Here is a 14,679-nt window from a genome sequence, read left to right on the forward strand (position 1 = left end):
CAATGACCAAGGAGGATAGAAGAAGAATTGATGCCTTTGAGCTGTGGTGCTGGAGAAGAGTATTGAGGATACCATGGACTGCTAGGAAAACAAACAGATTTATCCTGGAAAGGATTAAACCAGGTGGATCCTTGGAGGCAAAAATTCTGAGGCTCCGTCTAACATACTTTGGACATGTTGAAAGAGAGACCAGTCCTTGGAGAGGGACCTCATGCTTGGTAGGGTGTAGGAATAGGGCAGGAGGGGAAGGCCCTCTATGATGTGGATTTATTCAGTGACTGGGGTAATCGGGACGGGAGTGTCAGAGACAGTGCAATTGATACAGAACAGAGCAGAATTTAGGGCTGTTGTACATAGGGTCGCTATGAGTTTCAAGAGACTCAATGACACATAACAACAACAACATACTAAAGATTAATTGCATTAGGGAAAGCTGCTGTCAGGGACCTCTCCAGAATGCTGAAGAGCAACAATGTCAGGATAGACCTGATCTAAGTCATGGTCTTTGCAATTACTTGCTACACATCAGAAAGTTGGACAATGGCTAAGGATGATAGAAGAATAATCAATGCCTTTGAACTGTGGCTGGGGAAGAGTCCTTCGAGCATGGACTGTCAAGATAATAACCTGGAGAGGATGAAACCAAGGTACTCTTTGTAAGTAAGGATTTTAAAGCTCTACCTCATATATTTTGGGCATGTTCATAGGATGGGATAGTCCCTGGAGAAGGACATCATGCTTGGAAAAATGGAAGCACAGGTCAGGAGAGAAAGACCCTGGACAAGATGGATTGACATTAGCTGAGGGAATGGTGGGTAGCAATATCATTAATATAATAAACAAGCAAATCCTCCTGAAGATTATCCAAAAAATGACTGGAACAGTACACTGACAGAAAACTACCAGATATACAGGCTGAGTTTGGAAGAGGCTATGGCACTAGAGATATTATTACCAATGTAAGATGGATCTTGTCTGGAAAAAAGAGTACGAGAGGAATGTTTACCTGTGCTTCATTGACTATGCAAAGGCAAACTGTGTAGATCACAACAAATTGTGGCTGACCTTGAGAGATAAGGGAATTCCAGAACACTTGATTGTGCTCACATGAAACCTATACTTGGACCAGGAAGCAGTCCTCAGAACAGAGCAAGGAAACACTGCATGGTTCAAAATTAGAAAGGGAGTGTATCAGGGATGTGTCCTGTGCCCAGACCTTTCAGTCTGTAGGTGGAACAGATTATTTGGAAGGCTGGACTTCATGGGGAGGAATTAGTGACATTAGTATTGGGGGAAGACTCATCAACAACTTACATTATGCATATGATACAGCATTGCTTGCTGAAATTGAGGAGGACCTGAAGCATTTGCTGCAGGACTGTATTCTTCTTCTTCTTCTTCTTCTTTTTTTGGCACACTGTATTTTATTACGGTGATTTTAATGAAAGTTTACTGATAAGTTGGATTTTTTCATTCAGTCATTGCTGCACATTTTCCTCCCTCTCTCTTCATCCTCCTTTCACCACCTTTTGCATTCTTTCTGAATGTTATTTTTTCTACTAGTTTATTTACAAAATTCTAATACACTGTTTTCAAGAACAAATTATTTCAATTTCTCTCACCCTGCCCCCATCAACTTGTACAACCCCATGATTAATCCCTCCTCTGCTTTCACATCCTCATCGCTCTGCTTCTAACCTCTCCTATTCCTCTTGGATCCTTATATCCTTTCTACAATAATGGTTTTATATACTATTTATTCTTGTGAGACTGAGTTCGTTCACTCAGTATAATGCTCTCCAGTCCTCCCAAGTTAGGTAATCATTTACAAAATCATTGTTCCTGTGTGCTGCATAGTATTCCATTGCGCGAATGTACCAGAATTTCTCAATCCATTCATTTGTGGTTAGGCATTTAGGCTGTTTCCATAGTCTATAGTTTGAAGCTTAACATCAAGAAATTCTCACCACTGGGCCAATTGGCAGCACCATACTGGATGGAGAAGAGATTGAGGTTTTTAACAATTTCAGCTTGTTCAGCTCCACAATCAACACTCTAGGAATTATCAGTCAGGAAATCAAAAGATAAATTGCTTTGTTGAGGTCTGATGTCAGGGACCTCTTCAAAGTGATTCAATGGCACATAACAACAACAGCAACAATATACATGTTGTTATTATTGCTGGTGTCATAAAGTCAACTATGACTCCTGGTGTCAACTACGACTCCTAGTGACACTATGAACAACAGATCTGAACCTTGTCCTGTCCTGCATCATTCTTACCATCACTGCTTATGCTTGAACCCATTGATCCAATCCTTGGGTCAATGCATCTTGTTGAAGGAGATCCTCTCTTTCTTTGACCCTCCATCTTTATCATCGTGATGTCTTTTTTCCAAGGACTGATCCCTCCTCCTGACTACATGCCCAAAGTATGTGAAACTAAGTTTCACATCTTTGTCTCTAAGGAGCATCCTGTTTGTACTTTCTCCAAGACAGACTTGTTTGTTCTTTTGGCAGTCCCTGGGATATTTAGTACTCTTTCCAACAGCACAGTTTAACAGCTTCATTTTTCTTCTATTAAACTTATTCACTGCGTTACTTTCAGATGCATAGGAAATAATTGAAAAGCCATGGCTTGGACCAAGTTGCACCTTACTCTTTAAACTGTCATCCTTGCTCTTTAGCAAGATGTCCTTGTAAGCAGATTTTCCCTATGCAAAACTTTTGATTTCTTGACTGCTGCAGACTTTTCTATCCTGCAAATCCTCTTTAAATCCTCTTCACGTTCAGCAAGAAAGGCTGTATCATCGGCATAACACAGGTTGTTGATGAGTGTTCCACCAATCCTGATATCAGATTCTTCTTCATACAGTCCAGCTTCTTGAAGAATTTTCTCAGTGTACAGATTGAATAGGTATGAAGAAAGAAAATAACTCTGCCATACACTTTTCCTAATTTCCAATCCTGCAGTCTTTACTGTGTGCTCTTAGATGAAGTCTTTACATTCAGAAACAGAACTCGGATTGTTTGTTCCAACTCATGGTTGATCCTCCAGTAGGTTTTCAGAGGCTTTAAATCATATGAGAAAAGACTGTCCACTTTTATCCCACAGAGTAGCTGGTAGATTTTAACCACAAGCCTAAGTGGTGGCAGAGCAACTCCTTACAACTAAATCACAGGAGTTATCTCCATTTATATAGTTAAAGAGAGGCTTCTTGGTGGTATTTAAAGAGAAGTCATCAAGTGTTGCACTGCCAAACAAACATCTATATGAGAAAGATGTGCTATCTCCTCCCATTATGATTTACAACCTTAGAAACCCAGCGAAGGATTGTCATATGTCAGAACCGGCAGGACTGCAGTGATATATACATTTAAAGAGGAATCAAGAATGACTGAGATAAAAAATTAACACTGCATTGGAACAGATGAAGGAAAGAACTGTTTAAAAGAGATACGTGACTAGGCATTATTTGTATGACAACAGTCCAGAATAAGATATTCATAGCAAAGTGACCTGCAGGAGGGAAAGAAGGGAGGAAATTAAGCAACAATGAATGATTTTTTTTAAAGTGAACTGGGGGTTGTTGTTGTTGCTAGGTTTTGGCGAGTTGAGCATGACTTATAGCGACCCTATGAACAAAGATCTAAAACCTGTTCTATACCACTCCATCCTCACCCTTCCTGACACACAAGAACCCATTGCAGCAGTCACTGTGTCAATCCACGTGGTTGAGCGTCTTCCTCTCTTTTGCTGACCCTCCACCCTTCCCAGCACCAAGTCCTTCTCCATGGAATAGCAACTCCTAGCAACATGGGAGTGGGGGGAAGGAAGAAAAATATGCAAAAATAAATGAATGAAAGTTCAACTTTTCTGTAAACTTTCATTAAAATCACAATTAAAAATGCAAAAAAAAAGAATTACTAAGATTACTAATTCAAGCAATTGAATAGTGAATGGCGATATTATTAACTGAGATAGGGAAAGAGGTAGGCAGGTCTGTTATGGGAGAAAACAATTAGTTCTAGTTTTGTTTGTTTTTTAGTGATTTAGTCTGAGTGAGCACAGTAGGAGACATTCCAAAGTAACTGAAATTAGGGAAAGAGTAAGAAATTGAGGTTTAAGATATTTTAGCAGAGACCACTAATTATGTCCCTGTCTCCTCTTCTTCCTTATAATTATTAAACTCACCTTTCAGAGTGCATGGCCCTTCAGCTGGAGCTTAAATTTCTAACCTCTCCTGAATCTACAATGTGGCCATATGCTTATAAATGTAATCTGAGCAGATTGTTGTGTGCAACTTATTTATCACTTCTGTGAAAGGAAATTCTTGTTCTTTATTTCTAGGAGTTGGAGCACAGACATTGTGCTATTGAACGATTTTGGCTCTGGCTGATAATACCTTAGCAATACTGATGAGAAGAAACTGAGTTCCAGGTGATCTCATGGGGCAGGATTCCCCATCTGTCTCATTGCTACAACAACCGTTTTTAAACTGACAGTACAGGAATCATCAGCATAAAGCCAAAATCAGAGGATGAAAGAGATAACTAGGGCAAGAAGGAAAAGAAAGAAAACAAAAACTTAGAGGAATATAATAGGGTAAAAACCACCTCTAAAAGGTGAGCATAGGGGAGGACTCACAAAACCAAAAGAAGCAGTCACCTAGATAGGAGACAATCACAATCCTTTCAGAAAGGAAGGTCAATTTAGAAACAGAAAGGGAGAGGGAAACTACAAGAATTCTTGGTGGCTATTGGGTTATGTTTTGTCCTAGTAACCAAAAAGTCAGTAGTTCAAATCTACCTGCCACTGATTGGGAGATAGATAGGCAATCTTTTTTCATCAAAATTTACAGCCTCAGAAAACCAATGGAAAGTTGCTATTAGTTGAAATCAGCAGCAGTGGTTTTAGTTTCGGATAGAGAAAACTCTGGGATTTTCAATGGTTATTTTATTTTTTTCCAAGTAGATGGAGAAAAGTATACAGAAGATCAGGTTCACTCTTTAATATAATCTTAACAAAACCTTTAAATTTGATGTCAAGTGAAGCAATGATAACTCAGTGGAATTAGAAGCTAAATAACAATGCATATGGACCATCTTAGGAGCTCCCGGGCACAGAGGTTAAAGCACTTGGCTGCCAACTGAAAGGTGAGAAATTCAAATCAATCAGCACTGCCACAGGAAAAAGATGTAGTGTCTGCTTCCATCAAACTTAAAGCCGTGGATGATTAGATTTTTATAAAGATTATTTCCCTTTGGAGAAATTCGACTGTGCACTATTCAGTTACTGTAAGTTGGAGTTGACTTGATGGAAAGAAGTGTTGATTTCTTTTTTGGGGTCTGGAGTTTTGTTGTTGTGCTGTTGTAGTTGTTGGTTTTCCTTTCTTTTTTTTTTTATGTACTACCTTGGATATCGCTGGACACACCTATTATTCCCAACACCAGAAGTCAAAAACTTATTTCTGACTGTCAATCAGGATCAATGTTTTACTGTAGCCTCCAAGGTTAAGGAAGCATCATTAGAAGATATGTATGATTTTAAAATAACTTTTATGAATCATCTTTTTTTTATAAACTCTTTTTAGTAAACTTTTGCATGTTGACAATATTTCCAAGCTAACAGTGATGTTACATGACAGTGATATAAAATCCACATAGACACTGGAAGAGAAGTAAAGGAAGGTTAATTTCCCAGAAGACTCACAATTTCCATCCATCACATCCGTGCAGTTCCAGCACTCACAGCCAATGTTCCCATTCCCAGGAGATGGCTCCAGGTGCATACGCTTCTTTAATTGGCTTCTATTCTCGCACCTTCCATTTATGTCATCATTTTCTGGGATAATGGTAAATTTGAAATCTCACTAGAGTTAGCAGACCTTCCATGGAAAAGGAACTTAAATTGCAACCTAAGGAAGTAATGTATACTATGTTTAACTGATTTTGTCCCTGTGGTTTAATAATGAATCCAATTTGCTGCATTCTGTAACTATATATTCAAAAGACACCTAAATTATGATCATTCATATTCAAGGCCATATTCAGGTATCTGACTATATTGATATTATAGTTTTCGGTGCCATACAGTCAGTTCCGATTCATAGCAACCCTATGTGCAATTCGCACACCAGCTACCCAGTCCTTGCTATGTTTGAGTCCACTTTTGCTGCCATTATGACAATAAGAAAATCTTTCAGAGGCGGTGCGGTTGGCGCGGGATAGAGCAGGGTTTAGAGCTGTTGTGCATAGGGTCGCTATGAGTCGGAAACGACTCGACGGCACATAACAACAACTTTACACAGCATGGTGTCCTCCAGAGACTGGTTCCTCCTGATTGTGTTGCTGTTGTTATGTGCCATCAAGTCACCTACAACTCATACTGACCTATATGTACAACATCTCTGACCTCTATCATCATTTCATTGTCTCTGAAACACCTACCCCCATTATCCCAGTCACTGAGTCAATCTATCTTACCCTGTTTTTGTGCTGTCCCTCTGTGTTTCCAAGCATAACATCCTTCTGCAAGGATTGGTCCCTCCTGGCAGCATGCCCAAAGCATGTCAGACAGAGTTTCAAAATCTTTGCCTCCAAGAAGCAGCTTGGTTTCATTGTCTCCAGGATGTACCTATTTGTTCTCTTAACAAGTCATTGTATAGTCAGTACTCTCCTGATACCATCTCCAAAATACATGATACAAAGTTTCACTATTCTTCCTTCTTAGGAACGTTCTGGCTGTACTTCTTCCAAGACAAATTTAAATAAATAAATCCCCATTTATTTATTCTAGCAATTAGAATGTGTTGTATTATTCCACAGGCCATGTGTTGTATTATTCCATGGGCCACTCAAACACCGGTAAAATCCACTAGCTGCTCCATGGACAAAGGATGGTCAATCTCCGCCTATGAAATTTTTCAGTCTTGTAAATATAGTTGAGATTCAGTTATAATTTAGTTCCGACTCAACAGCATTAAGAGTTGATAATTGAGAATGAAGTGCATCCAGCATGCTCCATAGAGGCTCGGATAGTGGCATGTCACCTCACATACTTTGAGCATGTTCTCAGGAGGGTCCAGTCCTTGAAAACAAGGACATTATGTTGGGAAAGATGAAAGGTCATAGAAATAGAAGAACATTCTCAACAAGATGGATTGACACAGAGAGTACAACTATGGGCTCGAGCATGACATACTCTGTGAAGATGGCATTGCTTTTGTTAGGTGCTGATGAGTCAAGTACGACTCATATAGAGAGCCTATGAACAAAATATCTGAAACGTGTTCTACGCCATCCTCACACTTCCTGACACACTAGATCCCATTGCAACAGTCTCCATATCAATCCACCTAGTTTAAGGTCTTCACCAACCCTCCACCCTTCCCAGTATCATGTCCTTCTTCAAGGAATAGTCCCTCCTAGAAACATGCCCAAAGTATGGGAGGTAAAGTCTCATCATTCTTGGTTCCAAAGAGCACTCTGGCTGCACCCTCTCCCAGACTTATCTATTGGTTCTCTTGGCCATCCATGGGATGTTCAGCACTCTTATCCGACACCACAGCTCAAAGGTGTTAATTCTTGTTCTATCATCCTTACTCACTGTCCAGCTCTCAGATGCATAGCAAATAATCAGAAAGACCATGGCCTGAATCAGATGAGCCTTAGTCCTCAAACTGGTATCATTATTCCTCAATAACTTGGAGAGGTTCCTAACTGCCAATTTTCCCAGTGCAATGTGTCTCCTTGTTTTCTGATTGCTGGTACCAAGGGTGTTAATTGTTAATTGTGGATCCAGGCAAGATAAATCTATTGACTGTTTCAATCTCCTCTCCATTCATCATGATGCTGCCAGTGGTAAGAATCTTTATCTTCTTGTCATTGAAATGCAATCCATACTGAAAGCTGTATTCCTTAATCTTCTGCAACAAGTGCTTCAAGTCCTCCTCACTTTTAGCAAGCAAGATGGTATCCTGATGCCACATTCCTCTTCATAGAGTCCAACTTCTTGAATAATTTGCTCAGCATACAGATTGAATAAGTATGAGGAGAGAATATAACCCTTATGCACTCCTTTCTCAGTTTTATAAAATGCAGTGTTCTCCTTCTCTGCTTATACAACAGCCTCCTGTTCCAGCTGTATATATATAGATTCCACATAAGCACAATTAAGTTCCTTTTCTTCTCAATGTCAGCTACAACTTGTTATGACCCACACAGTCAAATACCTTTGTATCTTGATTAAAGCACAAGCAGACATTCCTCTAGTATTCCTTACTTTCATCCAGGTAACCTGTGGTTAGCAGTTCTACACTTAATCATTGTACCCTGCTAAATCGTCCTGAAACCTGTAAATATGTTGCCTTGTATGACCAAAGGGGGCTTAGAGATTAGATTAAATATCTTGATGTTGAGATTATCCTGGATCATTCAGGTAGGTCCAATGTACCACAACACACACATACACACATTGTTGTCACATCCATTCCAATTCAAGGCAATCCTATAAGTCAGAGTAGAGATTTTCAAATCTTTACAGTAGCAGATTACAAAATCTTTATCAAAAGGAGCCTCCAGTGGATTTACTCTTTCAGTTACATGCCTTTATAAGAAAAAGGTAAAAAATGAATGGAGAAGTTAATGTGATAAAGAAGTGAGTGCTGAAGTGAATTGCTCTGAAGTCAAGGGGTGGAGTTATAAGCCAAGAAATGCAGGCAGCCTCTGAAAACAGGAAAAGGCAAGGAAACAGATTCTCCCCTAGAGCATTCTGAAGGAACACAGCCCTCCCATCACCTTAGTTTTATTCAATGAGACCAATTTGGAACTTCTATTAACCCACAATAGTCCTTTCATATCAGAATCACAGATACCTCTCAAATATATATTTCTGTTAATATTATCCACATTTACTGAACACACCACACAAAAATGTTTATAGACACCAAATCTGAAATTAATATTTTAAAACAGAAATTGACAAATTGTTCAACCAGTCCAGCGTACACTGCACATTTTGTTTGAGGTTGTTGTTTATTTGTTGTTTTAAATTCATTGTTTCAGATTCAAAGACTTATAGTTTGTTTTTGTGAATGTGGGGCTTGGGAGGATGTACAATTTAAATGGTTATTATTTCTTTTTAAAAAGAGGGAGAAAACCAAAGTTTACTTTTGCTATGACTAAGCTTACGAAGATGAGTGAAGATGAATCTGAAAATGTCTTTTTTAAAAGTCTATGTATGATGCTTTCCCACCTTTTGTACGGCATAATGTTATGTCGATATATAGTATAAAAATGATTAGGGTTTTTGTTAATTTAATGACAGGATATATTGAAAAGATGGTTAAGGTTTTTGTTCATTGGAACACATTGTAATTAGAGGAAAAATCGAAGCCAGTTGATAGTAATTAGGTATTCAAAAAGGAAGTTGATTTGCCCTAAATGATGCTTACAGTAATAGAATTTAACACAGAGTGTGGAGCTTAGCCTAAGAAAGATTAAGCCCCATCCAGTACTGTGAGGAGAGTTACACTTGAAAACAAACAAGCAGAAAAAGACAAGACTTTTACAATGAAACCGAGGAAAGAAAAAGCTGATGATTATGATTGACTCATGGTGACCACCTGGGTCTAACTGATGAGAGAAAGGAGGAAGAATCAAAAACCCCTTTTCAGGATTTTTAAAGTTAAAGGAAGCTGTCAAGTACGCTTAACTAGTGATGGCCACCTGGATCCACCTGAGTGGAAAGAGATATGCAGTAATAAAGAGACAGGCTGAGTTTAGACTGGTTCGTTCAGCACTGTCCACCTAACACGATGAATGGATCAAGGAAGGTTTACTGGTTTGTGGAGCAGGGAATCCTGGGGGTTCCCTGATGCGTTGACTTGGCCCTTATGGAGCTAAAGCTAAGTATGGGGACCAGACTGACTGAAACATAGGAAGACATGTGGACCCCTGAGTTTCTAACTGATGGTTTTTTGGACTTAGCCACAGATGGAGAGGATGTGTTGAGCAAAACCCAACCAGAAGAAGTGAAAATATTTCATTGTGAGAGCTAGTGTTAATTGCTGTGACCTGATGATTTGCTCTGGACGGACCCTTGTTTATAGATGCAGATTCAGCTGTAATGGAAGATTCTTCATGGAAAAAGACATGCTTGTTTCTTCAGAGTACTCGTTTTGATAGGACTGAGCAAATTAAAAGTGGCTATCTAAAATGGCGGGATTATGAAATAAGGAGTAAAGCACTTTTTTAAAAACTGGCTTAACTATTTCCCTAAACATAGGTGATGGTGAGGGAAAGGCTGGTCCTTCAAATAATGAGAAATAATGTCTAAGAAAATGGCACAGCCAGAGGGTGGGCTGTGGTGTTAGCCTAAAAGTTGTTAGCTAAATGTTTTTTAACCATTACGGTTAGCCCCCTCTGGTCTCCAGCTACTTTAGCTGCAGACACATGGTTTTGCAAATCATCAACAGCTGTGGGACTAGTAAAGAGTGCTTCCCACACTGAGCAGCCAGATATGAAGCAAGCAAGACTTGAAGTGATAAGACTTGTGGAGGCAAGACTTGAGGGAGATAGGAACAAGACCCTTATGAGAGCAAGACCCTGATGGAGAGACTGCCCAGTGGAGAGACTGTGACATCACTGAGGAGAAACTGTGGCAAGGTGTATGCAGAGGAGTCCTGAAATAAAGGGCACAGTTTAATGTTTTTGCTGTTCTTACAGGATGCTTTAAGGAGAAACTATAACTGGTCTGAGGCAAATCTTGCAAGATGATTTAGATTTGACTGTTGACCTAAAACTAGATCCTGGACTAAATGAAGACTTTTGCCTTGCAACTTGGGCTAAAACCTGGACTTACATTGGCTGATGCTGATATTCTCTGCCTTTCCCAGTCTCCAACTAACTTTACTAATTAACCCATTCTCAGTACCATAACTCTCAGTCTGTGAGTCAACAAAGAATAAATGAACCTCCTTATTGGTTTGGCTCTAGAGGCACCATGGGCCTGGGATACAGGCTCTTTATCTGCTTTCTGCTCTGAGGCGGTGAGGAGCAGTATTATTCTCACTCCCTCTGGCCTTTTCAGAGAGATGGTCATGGTCTTGTGCCTCCGTCTCTCGTTTTCAGCTACTTAGACAGACATCAAATATTAATTAGTATTTTAAGACAGAAGTTGACAAATCATTCAACCCTTCTAATGTACACTGTGCGTTTTGTTTGAAGTTGTTTGTTTGATATTTACTTTATTTGAAGCTCTGGTGGCCTATTAGTAAGAAGGTGCTCTGCAATCCCAAAAGCACACAGTTCAAATCCCCAGCTATTCTGTGAGAGAAGGATGAGCAATTTCCTCCTATCTGAAAACCCAGTGGAAAGTCAGTTATGGGTTGATTCTAACTCGATGGCACATTGCAGCAATGGCAACACATTAATTTAAAGACTTAAGATATTGTGGCCTTGCCTCTAAAAAGAACACACCCTACTTCCAATATAGCTAGTGAAGTGATGACTAACAATTACAGTGAATGGTATCCGGTCCATCTAGATTTAAGGTAATAACGAAGACAAGAGTACATGTTTCGTTGTTTTGGTTTTTTTTCCTCTTTGGAGCCCTGAGGTGGTAATGATTAAATTCTCAGCTGCTAACTTAAAGGTCAGCAGTTCAAACCCACCAGAAGCTCCCTAGGGAAAAAGACCTAGCAATCTACTTCTGTAATGATTATAGTTTATGGAATCCTGTACTTTGTCCTATGAGTTGAAATCAAGGTAAAGAAAACAACAATCTTTTTTCCTCTATCTAAACAGAAAAAGATAGCACAAAAATCATCAAAAAGAGCATTTGCCGGGACTGCCTGTAGTGGTCAATGTGTGGTTCGTGCAGTTTAGGTGTTGCTTTTTAAGGAGCTCTGGTGTCACAGCACACGGTCTGTTGCATTGTGAACCAAAAGGTGGTTGGGTTTTCTACACCAGCTGCTCCATGAGAGAGAGATGGACAGTCTCCTCCTAAAGATTTACGCCCTCAGCAATCCAACGGAGGGTCTCTATGAGTTGGAATTGATTGGATAGCTGTGAGTTGGTGGTATTGGTTTTTTTACTATTTTAAATGACGATACTTCTGAAAAGCAGTTTCTTGCAGGAGGGATGAGTTTACTGTCTGTACCACACTGACTAGATTGGACTGGTCTCTCTGCTGAAAAACTTTAAACATACTACTTAGTCTCTCTGTGCTTACTTCTATTTACTCATCTCTAAAATGAGCACAATAGACTAGAACCTATCTCATGGAATGAAATAGAGATAGAGGAATGAATTAACATTCGTAAAGTGTTTAGAACAGTAGGTGAACAAAACAAGATACTTTTAACCTCTTACTGTATCATATGTTACCTCTTATTGTTTTGTCTTTGCGTTTTTCTTTCCCTCAGGCATGGTGTTAATTGTGTTTGGTATGAACATTCTTGCAAATAGTACAGCCCTGATCTGTCAATTCACTGTCCTAGGGTAACTTGGGGTTGCTGTAATGCTGAACGCTGTGCTGCTGGTGTGTTAAATGCCATAATGGTTACCCAGGGTGGAGCTCCCAGATTGAGACAGGTTTGGAAGCAGGAGTGGCATCCATTTCCTAAACAACATGCCTCTGCACACTCTATGAATTTAGAGAAACAACAATAGTTATAGAACAGGTTCAGGTCTTTTATTCACAGGATCACTTGGAGTCATGCTCAACTTCATGACAATCAACAACAAGAAGTGACTATTGATGTTATTGGAATATTCCCTGGAGAAAGACATCACGCTTGGGAAAGTAGAGGGGCAGGAAGAGGTAGAGGAAGAGCCTCAACAGGGTGGAGTGGCACTCGACTGTAACAATGGGCTCAAGTATGTCAGAGATGGTAAAGATGGTGCAGAATAAAACCGAGTTTAGATCTATTGTTCATAGGGTTGCTATGAGTTATAGCCAACTTGACAGCACCTAGCAACAACAATAACCAGATTCTGACCCAGTAGATTTGAGGTGACATCTTAGAAAACTCTAGGGAATGTTGTACACAAACTACTCTCTGGAAAATCTTGATCCTTCTGGAAAAAATTGCTGAACATAATTCTACTAATACAAAGGCCATGTCTTAATCATCTTTGTATATCAGTCACACACATGGGACCTAGCATCTGGTGGTTACTTGATAAATTGAATTAATGAAGAGAATGGAAAAGAAAGTGTGTGCTCAGTTTATTCTCTACCATACAGACAAATAAAAGCCAGCAGAGAAAGTCATAATAGATATTTTTAGAACATTCACTCTGAAGGAATTCCAGGTAATAAGAATGTGAAAGATAAAACTTCAACCTTTGTGTCACTGTCCGTTTTTGGCAACCAACAGTGACACCCTGATGGGGGTAAGCACAACAGAGACACACCACTCCGGGAGAGGATCAGAGAGTCAATCCAACTCAATTTTATTTGCGGCTGCAGCCCACTTATATACAAGCAAGTAAACAGGAATACAGGATAGGGTGGGCTTACAGACGTAGGACATGTTGATTGGACAAGAGAACCTCAGCTCGTGGGGACCACTCCCAGCTCAACAGCCGTCTTACCAGATGGTGAGCTTTCTCAAGCTGGTACAGCCAAACACAGGGAAGCTTTCTCTCCTCCGTATTAAAGGCCACTGGGAGGTTTGCACTTGTCTGGAGTTAAGGTGATCTGTCCTGGCCAGAGGCCCTCTTTTCCTCCCCAACATTCCCCAACACCTTTGTGTATGAGTCTCTTTAAAGTCATGTTATTATATTTTTTTATCTAACACAAAGAAAAGACGTTGTTGTTGTTGTGATATGCCATAAGTCACCTGTGATTCATAGCAACCCTATGCACAATATCTCTGAAATCCATCCTATGTTGAGCCAGTCTCACTGACTCCAACAAACCTACTCCCATTACCCCAGTTACTGTATCAATCCATCTCATCCAGGATGTTCCTCTCCTGCACTGTCCCTTCACTCTTCTAAGCATGATGTCCTTCTCCAAGGACTGGTGCGTTCTGGCCATGTGCCCAAAGTGTGTGAGCTGGAGCCTCAAAATCCTTGCCTCCAAGGAATAACTTGGTTTTGCCCTCTCCAAGACAGATCTGTTTGTTCTCTTGGTGGTCCATAATAAATTTAATATTGTTCTCCAGCAGTACAACCGATTCTTCTTCTGTCACCCTTAGTCATTGTCTAGCTCTCTGATGAATAGCATGGATCAGGTGCACCATGGTCTCTAGACCAATATCATTGCTTTTCATCACTCTGGAGAAGTCTCTGACAGCAGACTTCTTGAAAGTAATTCATCTTTTGATTTCCTGACTGCTGGTGCCAAGAATGTTGATTATGGAGATGAGCAAGCTGAAATTGTTAACAACCTCAATCTCTTTCCATCTATCATGGAGATTCTCTAGGGTAGGCTATATACAAACTATTCTCTGTATAAGAAAAGAGATTAAAAAAATTAAAAAACAACCATGTCCTTGCTATATCAGTACCAGCACACATGTCCATTCGTGTCTCAGTTCTGATCTCCTTGAGATATATTCCTAGCAGTGGAATAGCTTAGTCATATGGGATTTCCATGTTCAGCTTCTAGAAGAAATGCCAAACTGCTTTCTATAGTGGTTGTACCATTTTACAGTCCCACCAGCA

General features: G+C 39.8%; 1 protein-coding gene across 1 annotated transcript in view; it reads right to left on the minus strand.

The window, feature by feature from the left end:
• Positions 1-14,679, minus strand: part of ANK2 (ankyrin 2, neuronal) — an 843,213-nt gene that overhangs the window by 803,658 nt on the left and 24,876 nt on the right. The gene's annotated exons all lie outside the window — the stretch shown is intronic.

The sequence above is a fragment of the Elephantulus edwardii genome, unplaced genomic scaffold (genome assembly GCF_000299155.1).
Source record: "Elephantulus edwardii isolate Elephantulus edwardi_28Jun2011 unplaced genomic scaffold, EleEdw1.0 scaffold00012, whole genome shotgun sequence".
NCBI lineage: Eukaryota > Metazoa > Chordata > Mammalia > Macroscelidea > Macroscelididae > Elephantulus > Elephantulus edwardii.